Below are 12,863 nucleotides of genomic sequence, written 5' to 3' on the forward strand. Positions count from 1 at the left end.
TCTAGTATAATTTGGTATATTGTAGCTACCAATCTATGTTTATGTGCTCAGAAATCACTTAATATAAATATTCTTCTAAGGATCTATGTTCTATTGTTTGTTGTGTAATCTTAGTGCAATGCAGTTTGTAAAGTTGGGTTGTTATTGAAAAATGCTTCACTTTAGCAGTGAGACTATATAGATAGCAAGAGTTTCTTACATTTCATCATAGGTATATAGAAAATAAAATTAAAACTACGATTACTCTATGTCATACATATATCCATAGCCGCGCGACGACTTGGATCGGGCTCTAAGACCTGTCCTAATCCCTGCAGAGAAGAACAAATGGTGTGCTAGAAAAGTACCACACGTCATGTATACAAAAAAAAAAAATACAATGACAAACGGTAGAACGGATGCGTCGCTACATGTCGGTCCTAACCCACGATGGGTTCTAAAATCTGCACGTTACGTATATACACAAAATCGATGATGCACAAGTAAACATACACGCCGCGATTTTTTGAATCCACACAGCGACTCCCGATTAGCACACTTGGCATCGCTGCTTTCTGGTAGACCCGTGACACCTATAAACAATCCACTGTCATCAAATTTTAGAGGCCCCAAGGTTGGACCCGAAGCAAAAAACCAATGATGTATTTATATTTCCCGTTAGCAGTAGATGATGCAGAAACCAACAAATGAAACAATGGTGACAATTTGTTTTTGCGCGTGAGTACTACGGGTTACCAGCGGTGAACCTTCAGTTTTACATCACGACTGCAGTTGCGGACATAAGCCTTTTCCGAGTAGTGTCTCTTTAGAGATTGTGTATTTGTAAGATTGAACATGGTTGTGTCCTTAATGATATATTCATCTATCTTTAATTATTAATCCATGTGTGACAGATTGATTCGGTTCTAAGTTGAGGTATGATCAACTGCACAAGGTTATAATATTTTGTTGATCTAGTATTCATGTACATGGATTAGGAAGATGGGTTCATGATATCCTTTGATTCGGAAGAGTACTTTTCCTCCGAGTGTCACCGCAAGAATTATTCATAGAGCATACAAGAGTGTCATCCTGCTAAACAAAGGGGGGGGGGTTAGTTGTCTAAGGAATCTCCTGTATAATATTGGATCACATATATTCTCCCCTCTAGTACTAGTGAGACCAAATCCTAGAAACCACCTTTCTTTCAATTCAATCCTACAACTATAATCATTTTAGTTTAATTTCAGTTTCAGTTTACTTTGTTTCTCCTTTGTTCCTAGTTTGTTGTTACTTTAAACCCTTGCTTTAGTTGTTACTTATAAAATAGTTGCAGGTATTCAGGCACTCTACCCAATTGTACAACAACGTGGAGAGTTGTTTGCTGCTCCTCTTACATCGAGGTCCTTGTGGCTCATGTTTACCATTGAACAACTCTCCAAGCCTTCTCCAAGGGTCATTCTTGTTGGCTAGCCACCTTTGACGCCCATGTAGACGGTTCTCGAAGACCCGAGATCTTTAAAAAGATCCAGATACATCGTATCATTCATGTCAACAACTCTGTGTGTATCAACTCATTGAGACTCCAAGTGCAGAGTGTTGTAGCAAGCTTCTTTTCCCTATAAGGGTGACTCGAGGGTTTATATCAAACTCTCGGGGAATTGGCTTAGAAGCCGAATTCTTCTTCTCTTCTTCTAGAAACCTGCCAAAGTAAAGTTTTTTTTGCCCTGTGTCCCCAACTCCACTGTGTGGTTATCAATCACAAGGTTCCGTATTAGTAATAGGAAATATAAGGATAACTTAAAGTAAAGTAAAGCAAACAAACTAAGCAAGATGAATAAAAATAGTAAAAGGATAATGGTTTTTGGGTTGTGTGTGTGTGTAAGTGGAGAAAGTATTTTTGGTATTTTCGTAAATGTAAAGTGTGGTAATAGTGTTGTAAAGGTTTTTCTAATTATTAAAATGGACCGGGATTCATGGGTTCACTTGTCTACTCTGTTTTTAAGTTGTGGTGGGCACAAACAATTCATCAAAGACATAATATTGGTGGAACTTCAACATGTGTTTGATAAGCATTTATATGGGTATTACGTTCTAACATAGAGATGATGCAACACATCTCTCTTGTACTCCTCAAGAAAGGTAAAACTCCAAGCAATCTTGAATTAAGAATCAACAGAGTATATCCTTAAGTAATTTGACATACTGTTTGAATCTCAAATATGCTACCTTGAACAAACAATATTAGCAAGGTGTCACATGATAATTATAGCACATTGATTCACTTTACCCCTGCTAAGGTAACAAAAGAAAGGTATATACATCTTGTATTCGTTTGCTAATTGCGGGGTTGCCGGAGTGACAGAAACCTGAACCCCCGTTGGTATATCGATGCAGGAGGGATAGCAGGATCTCAGAGTTTAAGGTTGTGGTTAGATTTATCTTATTACTTTCTTGTATTTGCGGATGCTTGCAAGGGGTATAATCACAAGTATGTATTAGTCCTAGGAAGGGCGGTGCATTAGCATAGGTTCACCCACACAACACTTATCAAAACAATGAAGATTAATCAGCTATATGAAGCGAAAGCACTAGACTAAATTCCCGTGTGTCCTCAAGAACGTTTGGTCATTATAAGTAAACAAACCGGCTTGTCCTTTGTGCTAAAAAGGATTGGGCCACTCGCTGCAATTATTACTCTCGCATTTTAGTTACTTGTACTTTATTCATCTGTTATATCAAAACCCCCTGAATACTTGTCTGTGAGCATTTACAGTGAATCCTTCATCGAAACTGCTTGTCAACACCTTCTGCTCCTCGTTGGGTTCGACACTCTTATTTATCGAAAATACTACGATACACCCCCTATACTTGTGGGTCATCAAGACTATTTTCTGGCGCCGTTGTCGGGGAGTGAAGCGCTATTGGTAAGTGGAATTGTGATACGTCTCAAACGTATCTATAGTTTCTTATGTTCCATGCTACTTTTATGATGATACTCACATGTTTTATACACATTATATGTCATTATTATGCATTTTCCGGCACTAACCTATTGACGAGATGCCGAAGAGCCAGTTGCTGTTTTTGGTCTCAGAAATCCTACAAAGGAAATATTCTCGGAATTGGACGAAATCAACGCCCAGGGTCCTATTTTTTCACGAAGCTTCCAGAAGACCGAGGGAGATACGAAGTGGGGCCACGGGGCGCCGCCAAACTAGGGCGGCGCGGCCTAGAGGGGGCCGCGCGGCCCTAGCGTGTGGGGCCCCCGTGACTCCTCCGACTCCGCCCTTCCGCCTACTTAAAACCTTCGTCGTGAATACCCCAGTACCGAGAGCCACGATACGGAAAACCTTCCAGAGACGCCGCCGCCGCCAATCCCATCTCGGGGGATTCAGGAGATCGCCTCCGGCACCTTGCCGGAGAGGGGAATCATCTCCCGGAGGTCTCTTCATCGCCATGATCGCCTCCGGATCGATGTGTGAGTAGTCCACCCCTGGACTATGGGTCCATAGCGGTAGCTAGATGGTTGTCTTCTCCTCATTGTGCTATCATGTTAGATCTTGTGAGCTGCTTATCATGATCAAGATCATCTATTTGTAATCCTACATGTTGTGTTTGTTGGGATCCGATGAATATTGAATACTATGTCAAGTTGATTATCAATCTATCATATATGTTGTTTATGTTCTTGTATGCTCTCCGTTGCTAGTAGAGGCTCTGGCCAAGTTGATACTTGTAACTCCAAGAGGGAGTATTTATGCTCGATAGTGGGTTCATGCCTCCATTGAATGCGGGACGAGTGACGAGAAAGTTCTAAGGTTGTGGATGTGCTTGTTGCCACTAGGGATAAAACATCGATGCTTTGTCTAAGGATATTTGTGTTGATTACATTACGCACCATACTTAATGCAATTGTCTGTTGTTGCAACTTAATACTTGGAAGGGGTTCGGATGATAACTTGAAGGTGGACTTTTTAGGCATAGATGCATGCTTGGATAGCGGTCTATGTACTTTGTCGTAATGCCCTGATTAAATCTCATAGTACTCATCATGATATATGTATGTGCATTGTTATGCCTTCTTTATTTGTCAATTGCCCAACTGTAATTTGTTCACCCAACATCTGTTTATCTTATGGGAGAACACCACTAGTGAACTGTGGACCCCGGTCCAATTCTTTACATCTGAAATACAATCTAGTACAATTGTTCTTCACTGTTCTTCTCAAACAACCATCATCATCCACAATATACATCTAATCCTTTGTTTACAGCAAGCCGGTGAGATTGACAACCTCACTGTTACGTTTGGGCAAAGTACTTTGATTGTGTTGTGCAGGTTCCACGTTGGCGCCGGAATCCCTGGTGTTGCGCCGCACTACACTCCGCCACCAACAACCTTCACGTGTTCCTTGACTCCTACTGGTTCGATAACCTTGGTTTCTTACTGAGGGAAAACTTGCTGTTGTGCGCATCACACCTTCCTCTTGGGGTTTCCAATGAACGTGTGCTTACACGCCATCAAGCTCTTTTTCTGGCGCCGTTGCCGGGGAGATCAAGACACGCTGCAAGGGGAGTCTCCCACATCCAATCTCTTTACTTTGTTTTTGTCTTGCTTTACTTTACTTTATTTACTGCTTTGTTTGCTCTCTATATCAAAAACACACAAAAAATAGTTGCTAGTTTTACTTTATTTACTGTCTTGTTCTCTATATTAAAAACACAAAAAAATTAGTTACTTGCATTTACTTTATTTAGTTTACTTTATTTACTACTGCTAAAATGGGTACTGTTGAGAATACTAAGTTGTGTGACTTCACTAGCACAAATAATAATGATTTCTTATGCACACCTATTGCTCCACCTGCTACTATAGCAGAATTCTTTGAAATTAAACCCGCTTTACTGAATCTTGTTATGAGAGAGAAATTTTCTGGTGTTAGTTCTGATGATGCTGCTGCCCATCTTAATAATTTTGTTGAACTTTGTGAAATGCAAAAGTATAAGGATGTAGATGGTGACATTATAAAATTAAAATTATCTAAATGTAAGGATGCTTTTATTGGTAGATATTATCCTCCCGCTAAAATTATATCTTTGAGAAGTAGCATAATGAATTTTAAGCAATTAGATAATGAACATGTTGCTCAAGAATGGGAGAGAATGAAATCTTTGGTGAAGAATTGCCCTACCCATGGACTAACTACTTGGATGATCATCCAAACCTTTTATGCAGGATTGAATTTTTCTTCGCGGAACCTATTGGATTCATCTGCTGGAGGTACCTTTATGTCCATCACTTTGGGGGCGGCAACAAAGCTTCTTGATGATATGATGATAAATTACTCTGAATGGCACACTGAAAGAGCTCCACAAGGTAAGAAGGTAAATTCTGTTGAAGAAACCTCTTCCTTGAGTGATAAGATTGATGCTATTATGTCTATGCTTGTGAATGGTAGATCTAATGTTGATCCTAATAATGTTCCTTTAGCTTCATTGGTTGCCCAAGAAGAACATGTTGATGTGAACTTCATTAAAAATAATAATTTCAACAACAATGCTTATAGGAATAATTCTGGTAACAACTATAGGCCATATCCTTCTCGCTAATGGTAATAGTTATGGTAATTCTTATGGGAATTCTTACAACAATAATAGGAGTGTACCCCCTGGTCTTGAAGCCATGCTTAAAGAATTTATTAGTACACAAACTGCTTTTAACAAACCTGTTGAGGAAAAGCTTGATAAAATTGATATTCTTGTTTCTAAGGTTGATAATCTTGCCTCTGATGTTGATCTTTTAAAATTGAAAGTTATTCCTAATAAGGATATTGATAATAAAATTGTTACTACAGCAAATTCCATCCAAGTTCGAATTAATGAGAATATTAGATTGATGGCTGAATTGCATGCTAGGTGGGAAAGAGAAGAAAATGAAAAACTAGCTAAAGAGAATAATGTAACTAAAGTTTGGACTATTACCACCACTAGTAATGATAATGCTTCACATGTTGCTACACCTCTTACTATCAATGGTAAAATAATTGGTGTTGGCAATGTTTCTACTCCTAGTGCAAAGCGTGCAAAATTGCCTGAAACTGCTGAAACTGCTTGTGATAAAACTGCTGAAATTTTTCAAAATGTTGGGGACAATGATTCCATTGCTGTAGGTCATAATGATTTAGATTTTTATGATTGTCACATTTCTGAAGTTATAAAGTTCTTACAAAAACTTGCTAAAAGTCCCAATGCTAGTGCTATAAATTTGGCCTTTACAAAACATATTACAAATGCTCTCATAAAAGCTAGAGAAGAGAAACTAAAACTTGAAACTTCTATTCCTAGGAAGTTAGAAGATTGTTGGGAGCCCATCATTAAGATGAGGGTCAATGATTTTGATTGTAATGCTTTATGTGATCTTGGTGCAAGTATTTCTGTTATGCCTAAGAAAATTTATGATATGCTTGACTTGCCACCATTGAAAAACTGTTATTTGGATGTTAATCTTGCTGATAATGCTATAAAGAAACCTTTGGGGAGGATTGATAATGTTCGCGTTATGGTTAACAATAACCTTGTCCCCGTTGATTTTGTTGTCTTGGATATTGAATGCAATGCATCTTGTCCCATTATATTGGGAAGAACTTTTCTTCGAACTGTTGGTGCTACCATTGATATGAAGGAAGGTAATATTAAATATCAATTTCCTCTTAAGAAAGGTATGGAACACTTCCCTAGAAAGAGAATGAAGTTACCTTATGATTCTATTATTAGAAAAAAATTATGATGTTAATGCTTCGTCTCTTGATAATACTTGATTCACACTTTCTGCGCCTAGCTGAAAGGCGTTAAAGAAAAGCGCTTATGGGAGACAACCCATTATTTTACTTCTGCACTTTTGTTTTATATTTGAGTCTTGGAAGTTGTTACTACTGTAGCAACCTCTCCTTATCTTTATTTTATTGCATTGTTGTGCCAAGTAAAGTCCTTGATACTAAAGTCAATACTAGATTTGGATTACTGCGCAGGAACAGATTTCTTGCTGTCACGAAATTGAGCCGCCCCTGCTGTAGAAAATTTATAAAAATCTGTCAATTTACGTGCGTGATCCTCAGATATGTACGCAACTTTCATTCAATTTGGGAATTTTCATCTGAGCAAGTCTGGTGCCTCTAAAAAATTCGTCTTTACGGACTGTTCTGTTTTGACAGATTCTGCCTTTTATTTCGCATTGCCTGTTTTGCTATGTTTGATGGATTTCTTTGTTCCATTAACTTTCAGTAGCTTTGTGCAATGTCCAGAAGTGTTAAGAATGATTATGTCACCTCTGAATATATGAATTATGCACTAACCCTCTAATGAGATTGTTTTGAGTTTGGTGTGGAGGAAGTTTTCAAGGATCAAGAGAGGAGGATGATACAATATGATCAAGAAGAGTGAAAATTCTAAGCTTGGGGATGCCCATGTGGTTCATACCTGCATATTTTAAGAAGACTCAAGCATCTAAGCTTGGGGATGCCCAAGGCATCCCTTCTTCATCGACAACTTATCAGGTCACCTCTAGTGAAACTATATTTTTATTCCGTCACATCTTATGTGCTTTACTTGGAGCGTCTGTTTGTTTTTGTTTTTGTTTTTGCTTGAATAAAATCGGATCCTAGCATTCCTTGTTTTGGAGAGAGACACGCTCCGCTGTTTCTTATGAACACATATGTTCTTAGCTTTATCTTTAATGTTCATTGCGAAGGTTGAACTACTTCGTTCATTGTTATATGGTTGGAAACGGAAAATACCGCATGTGGTAAATGGTATAATGTCTTGAATAATTTGATACTTGGCAATTGTTGTGCTCATATAGATCTTGTTTAAACTCTTGCATCATGTACTTTGTACCTATTAATGAAGAACTACATAGAGCTTGTTAAAATTTGGTTTGCATGACTGATCTCTAGAGTCTAGATATTTTCTGGTTAAGGTGTTTGAACAACAAGAAGACAATGTAAAGTCTTATAATTCTTACAATATGTTCATATGTGAGTCTTGCTGCACCGTTTTATACTTGAGTTTGTTTCAAACAACCTTGCTAGCCTAAACCTTGTATTGAGAGGAATTCTTCTCGTGCATCCAAATCCTTGAGCCAATAACCATGTCATTTGTGTCCACCATACCTACCTACTACATGGTATTTCTCGGCCATTCCAAAGTACATTACTTGAGTGCTACCTTTAAAAATTCTATCCTTGTTTTTGCAATATATAGCTCATGGGAAAATAGCCTTAAAAACTATTGTGGTGAAGAATATGTACTTATGTGTCTTATTTCTTAATAAGTTGCTTGTTGAGCGGTAACCATATTTCTGGGGACGCCATCAACTTTTACCTTTGTTGAATATCATGTGAGTTGCTATGCATGTTCGTCTTGTCCGAAGTAAGGGCGATTTTCATGATCATATGGTTTGAGTATGCATATTGTTAGAGAAGAACATTGGGCCGCTAACTAAAGCCATGATTCATGGTGGAAGTTTCAGTTTGGACAATTAATCCTCAATCTCTTATGAGAATATTAACTGTTGTTGAATGCTTATGCATTAAAGAGGAGTCCATTATCTGTTATCTATGTTTTCCCGGTATGGATGTCTAAGTTGAGAATAATCAAAAGCGAGAAATCCAATGCGAGCTTTCTCCTTAGACCTTTGTACAGGCGGCATAGAGGTACCCCTTTGTGACACTTGGTTGAAACATATGCTATGCAATGATAATCAATGTTAATCCAAGCTAATTAGGACAAGGTGCGAGCACTATTGGTATACTATGCATGAGGCTTGCAACTTATAGGATGTCTTATACATAACACATATGCTTTATTACTACCGTTGACAAAATTGTTTCTTGTTTTCAAAATGAAAAGCTCTAGCACAAAAATAGTAATCCATGCTTCCCTCTGCGAAGGGCCATTCTTCTACTTTATTGTTGAGTCAGTTTACCTATTCTTTCTATCTCAGAAGCAAACACTTGTATCAACTGTGTGCATTGATTCTTACATGTTTACTTATTGCACTTGTTATATTGCTTTGTGTTGACAATTATCCATGAGATATATATGTTGAAGTTGAAAGCAACTGCTGAAAATTATATCTTCCTTTGTGTTGCTTCAATGCCTCTACTAAGAATTTATTGATTTATGAGTAACTCTTATGCAAGTCTTATTGATGCTTGTCTTGAAAGTATTATTCATTAAAAGTCTTTTCTATATGATTCATTTGTTTACTCATTATCTTTGCCATTACTTCGAATCGCTGCATTCATCTCATGTGCTTTACAATAGTATTGATCAAGATTATGATAGCATGTCACTTAAGAAATTATCTTTGTTATCGTTTACCTACTCGAGGGCGAGTATGAACTAAGCTTGGGGATGCTTGATACGTCTCAAACGTATCTATAATTTCTTATGTTCCATGCTACTTTTATGATGATACTCACATGTTTTATACACATTATATGTCATTATTATGCATTTTCCAGGCACTAACCTATTGACGAGATGCCGAAGAGCCGATTCGTTGTTTTCGCTGTTTTTGGTCTCAGAAATCCTACAAAGGAAATATTCTCGGAATTGGACGAAATCAACGCCCAGGGTCCTATTTTTCCACGAAGCTTCCAGAAGACCGAGGGAGATACGAAGTGGGGCCAAGGGGCGCCGCCACACTAGGGCGGCGCGGCCTAGAGGGGGCCCGCACGGCCCTAGCGTGTGGGGCCCCCGTGACTCCTCCGACTCCGCCCTTCCGCCTACTTAAAGCCTTCGTCGCGAATACCCCAGCACCGAGAGCCACGATACGGAAAACCTTCCAGAGACGCCGCCGCCGCCAATCCCATCTCGGGGGATTCAGGAGATCGCCTCCGGCACCCTGCCGGAGAGGGGAATCATCTCCCGGAGGTCTCTTCATCGCCATGATCGCCTCCGGATCGATGTGTGAGTAGTCCACCCCTGGACTATGGGTCCATAGCAGTAGCTAGATGGTTGTCTTCTCCTCATTGTGCTATCATGTTAGATCTTGTGAGCTGCTTATCATGATCAAGATCATCTATTTGTAATCCTACATGTTGTGTTTGTTGGGATCCGATGAATATTGAATACTATGTCAAGTTGATTATCAATCTATCATATATGTTGTTTATGTTCTTGCATGCTCTCCGTTGCTAGTAGAGGCTCGGCCAAGTTGATACTTGTAACTCCAAGAGGGAGTATTTATGCTCGATAGTGGGTTCATGCCTCCATTGAATCTGGGACAAGTGACGTGAAAGTTCCGAGGTTGTGGATGTGCTCGTTGCCACTAGGGATAAAACATCGATGCTTTGTCTAAGGATATTTGTGTTGATTACATTACGCACCATACTTAATGCAATTGTCCGTTGTTGCAACTTAATACCGGAAGGGGTTCGGATGATAACCCGAAGGTGGACTTTTTAGGCATAGATGCATGTCTGGATAGCGGTCTATGTACTTTGTCGTAATGCCCTGATTAAATCTCATAGTACTCATCATGATATATGTATGTGCATTGTTATGCCTTCTTTATTTGTCAATTGCCCAACTGTAATTTGTTCACCCAACATCTGTTTATCTTATGGGAGAGACACCACTAGTGAACTGTGGACCCCGGTCCAATTCTTTACATCTGAAATACAATCTACTGCAATTGTTCTTTATTGTTCTTCACAAACAACCATCATCATCCACACTATACATCTAATCCTTTGTTTACAACAAGCCGGTGAGATTGACAACCTCACTGTTACGTTGGGGCAAAGTACTTTGATTGTGTTGTGCAGGTTCCACGTTGGCGCCGGAATCCCTGGTGTTGCGCCGCACTACACTCCGCCACCAACAACCTTCACGTGTTCCTTGACTCCTACTGGTTCGATAACCTTGGTTTCTTACTGAGGGAAAACTTGCTGCTGTGCGCATCACACCTTCCTCTTGGGGTTCCCAACGGACGTGTGCTTACACGCCATCAAATTGGTCAGGGAAACTTTTACTGTACGTGCTGTTTTTTTATTTCTGCCTGCTGCTATAATTCATTATGGAGGGGTCTTATCTTGAATTCCTCTTTGGAAAATCTACTACTACTGCAAAGGTAGTGGATGAGGCGCCAGGTGAGAAAGAGGTTCCATACAAAATACCTATGAAAATTATTGAACGTGTTGTGGATAACCGCTATGAAGGGGATGGAACTGTCCATCCCGGAGATCATTTACTGTTTTTACATGAATTATGCGGGTTATTCAAATGTGCAGGTATTGCTATGGATGAAGTTAGGAAGAAACTATTCTCTATATCGCTGTCTAGAAAAGCAGCGCACTGGTATAAATTGCTGAAGAATAGGGATTCCCTTGATTGGGAGGACATTGTGCCTTTATTTTATTCTAAATTCTATCCTCCAAGTGAAATTCACAAAGATCGGAACCACATATATAATTTCTGGCCTCATGATGGAGAGAGTATTCCCCAAGCATGGGGGAGATTGAAGTCTTTAATGCTCAAATGCCCCAATCATGAGCTTCCTGGTAATATTATCATTGATAATTTCTATGCAAGACTGTCTTTTCAAGATAAGACTTTGCTGGATACTTCTTGTTCTGGATCATTTACACGCAACAAAGAAGAGTTTAAAAGGGACCTTCTTGATCGGATCCAGGAGAATACTGAAGGATGGGAGAACGACAAAGATAGAGAGTCGGTATAAACTATGATTATAAATGCATTGAAGTTTTTATGGATACCGATAAATTTCGTAATATGAGTGCTACTTATGGTCTTGATTCTCAAGTCGTTGCAAATTTTTATAAAGCTTTTGCCTCTCACTTTGAATTGCCTAGGAAGAATTTTGATAAGTATCATGAACCTTATAAAGATAAAACTGAGTCATCTATAAATAAATGTGCTATAATTGAAACTGTTGATCATATTCTTCCTGAAGCTTATATTGAAAAAACTCCTTTCCCTGCTAAAATGAAGGAGTATTCTGTTATAACTAGTGCGGTTAATAAAAGTGCAAAGAAACCTATAGAACCTCGAAGAACAAATAAAGGTTGAACCTGCTATTGCAATAGTTAAAGATCTTGTGACTGAAAATGTAGAAGATGGTCATATTATTTTCTGTGAAGATGCTTCTAATATTGTTCCGCATCCTAATAAGTCTAGGAAAGCTAGTGTTCCTATGCTCTCTGTTAGAATTGGTGATCATTGTTATTATGGTTTATGCGACATTGGTGCAAGTATTAGCGCCATTCCTTATGAGCTTTATACGGAGATCATGCATGAAATTGGGTCTTGTGAACTTGAAGATATTGATGTGGTTATTCGGCTAGCTAATAGAGAAACTATCTCTCCTATTGGTATTGTTCGAGATGTGGAAGTTCTATGTGGTAAGATTAAATATCCTGCTGACTTTTTGGTACTTGGTTCTGCTTGCTAGTAAGTCTTGTCCTATTATTTTTGGTAGAACTTTTCTAAATACTTGTGGAGCTGTTATAGATTGCAAGAAGGAAAAAATTGTGACTAAATTTGTCTGGTGAATCTTATGAGTTTAATTTCTCTAAATTTGCCAAAACTCCTTATAAAGCTGATTTGCCTAATAATGATTTTAGAGTTGAACAGTGTGCGTCTATTGCTCTTGCTCCTAATAATCCTTTGCAGCAACATTTGGAAGATAGTGAGAGTGAAGTCTTTAGGGAATAAAGGAATGAGCTTGATGAAATTTTCCTTCATCAGACTATTCTTGAACATGACTTGCCGGTTGAAGATTTAGGTACAACACCACCACCAAAGGAAGATCCTGTTTTTGATTTAAAACCGTTGCCTGATAATCCTAAGTATGC

This window comes from Lolium rigidum, chromosome 1 (genome assembly GCF_022539505.1).
Source record: "Lolium rigidum isolate FL_2022 chromosome 1, APGP_CSIRO_Lrig_0.1, whole genome shotgun sequence".
NCBI lineage: Eukaryota > Viridiplantae > Streptophyta > Magnoliopsida > Poales > Poaceae > Lolium > Lolium rigidum.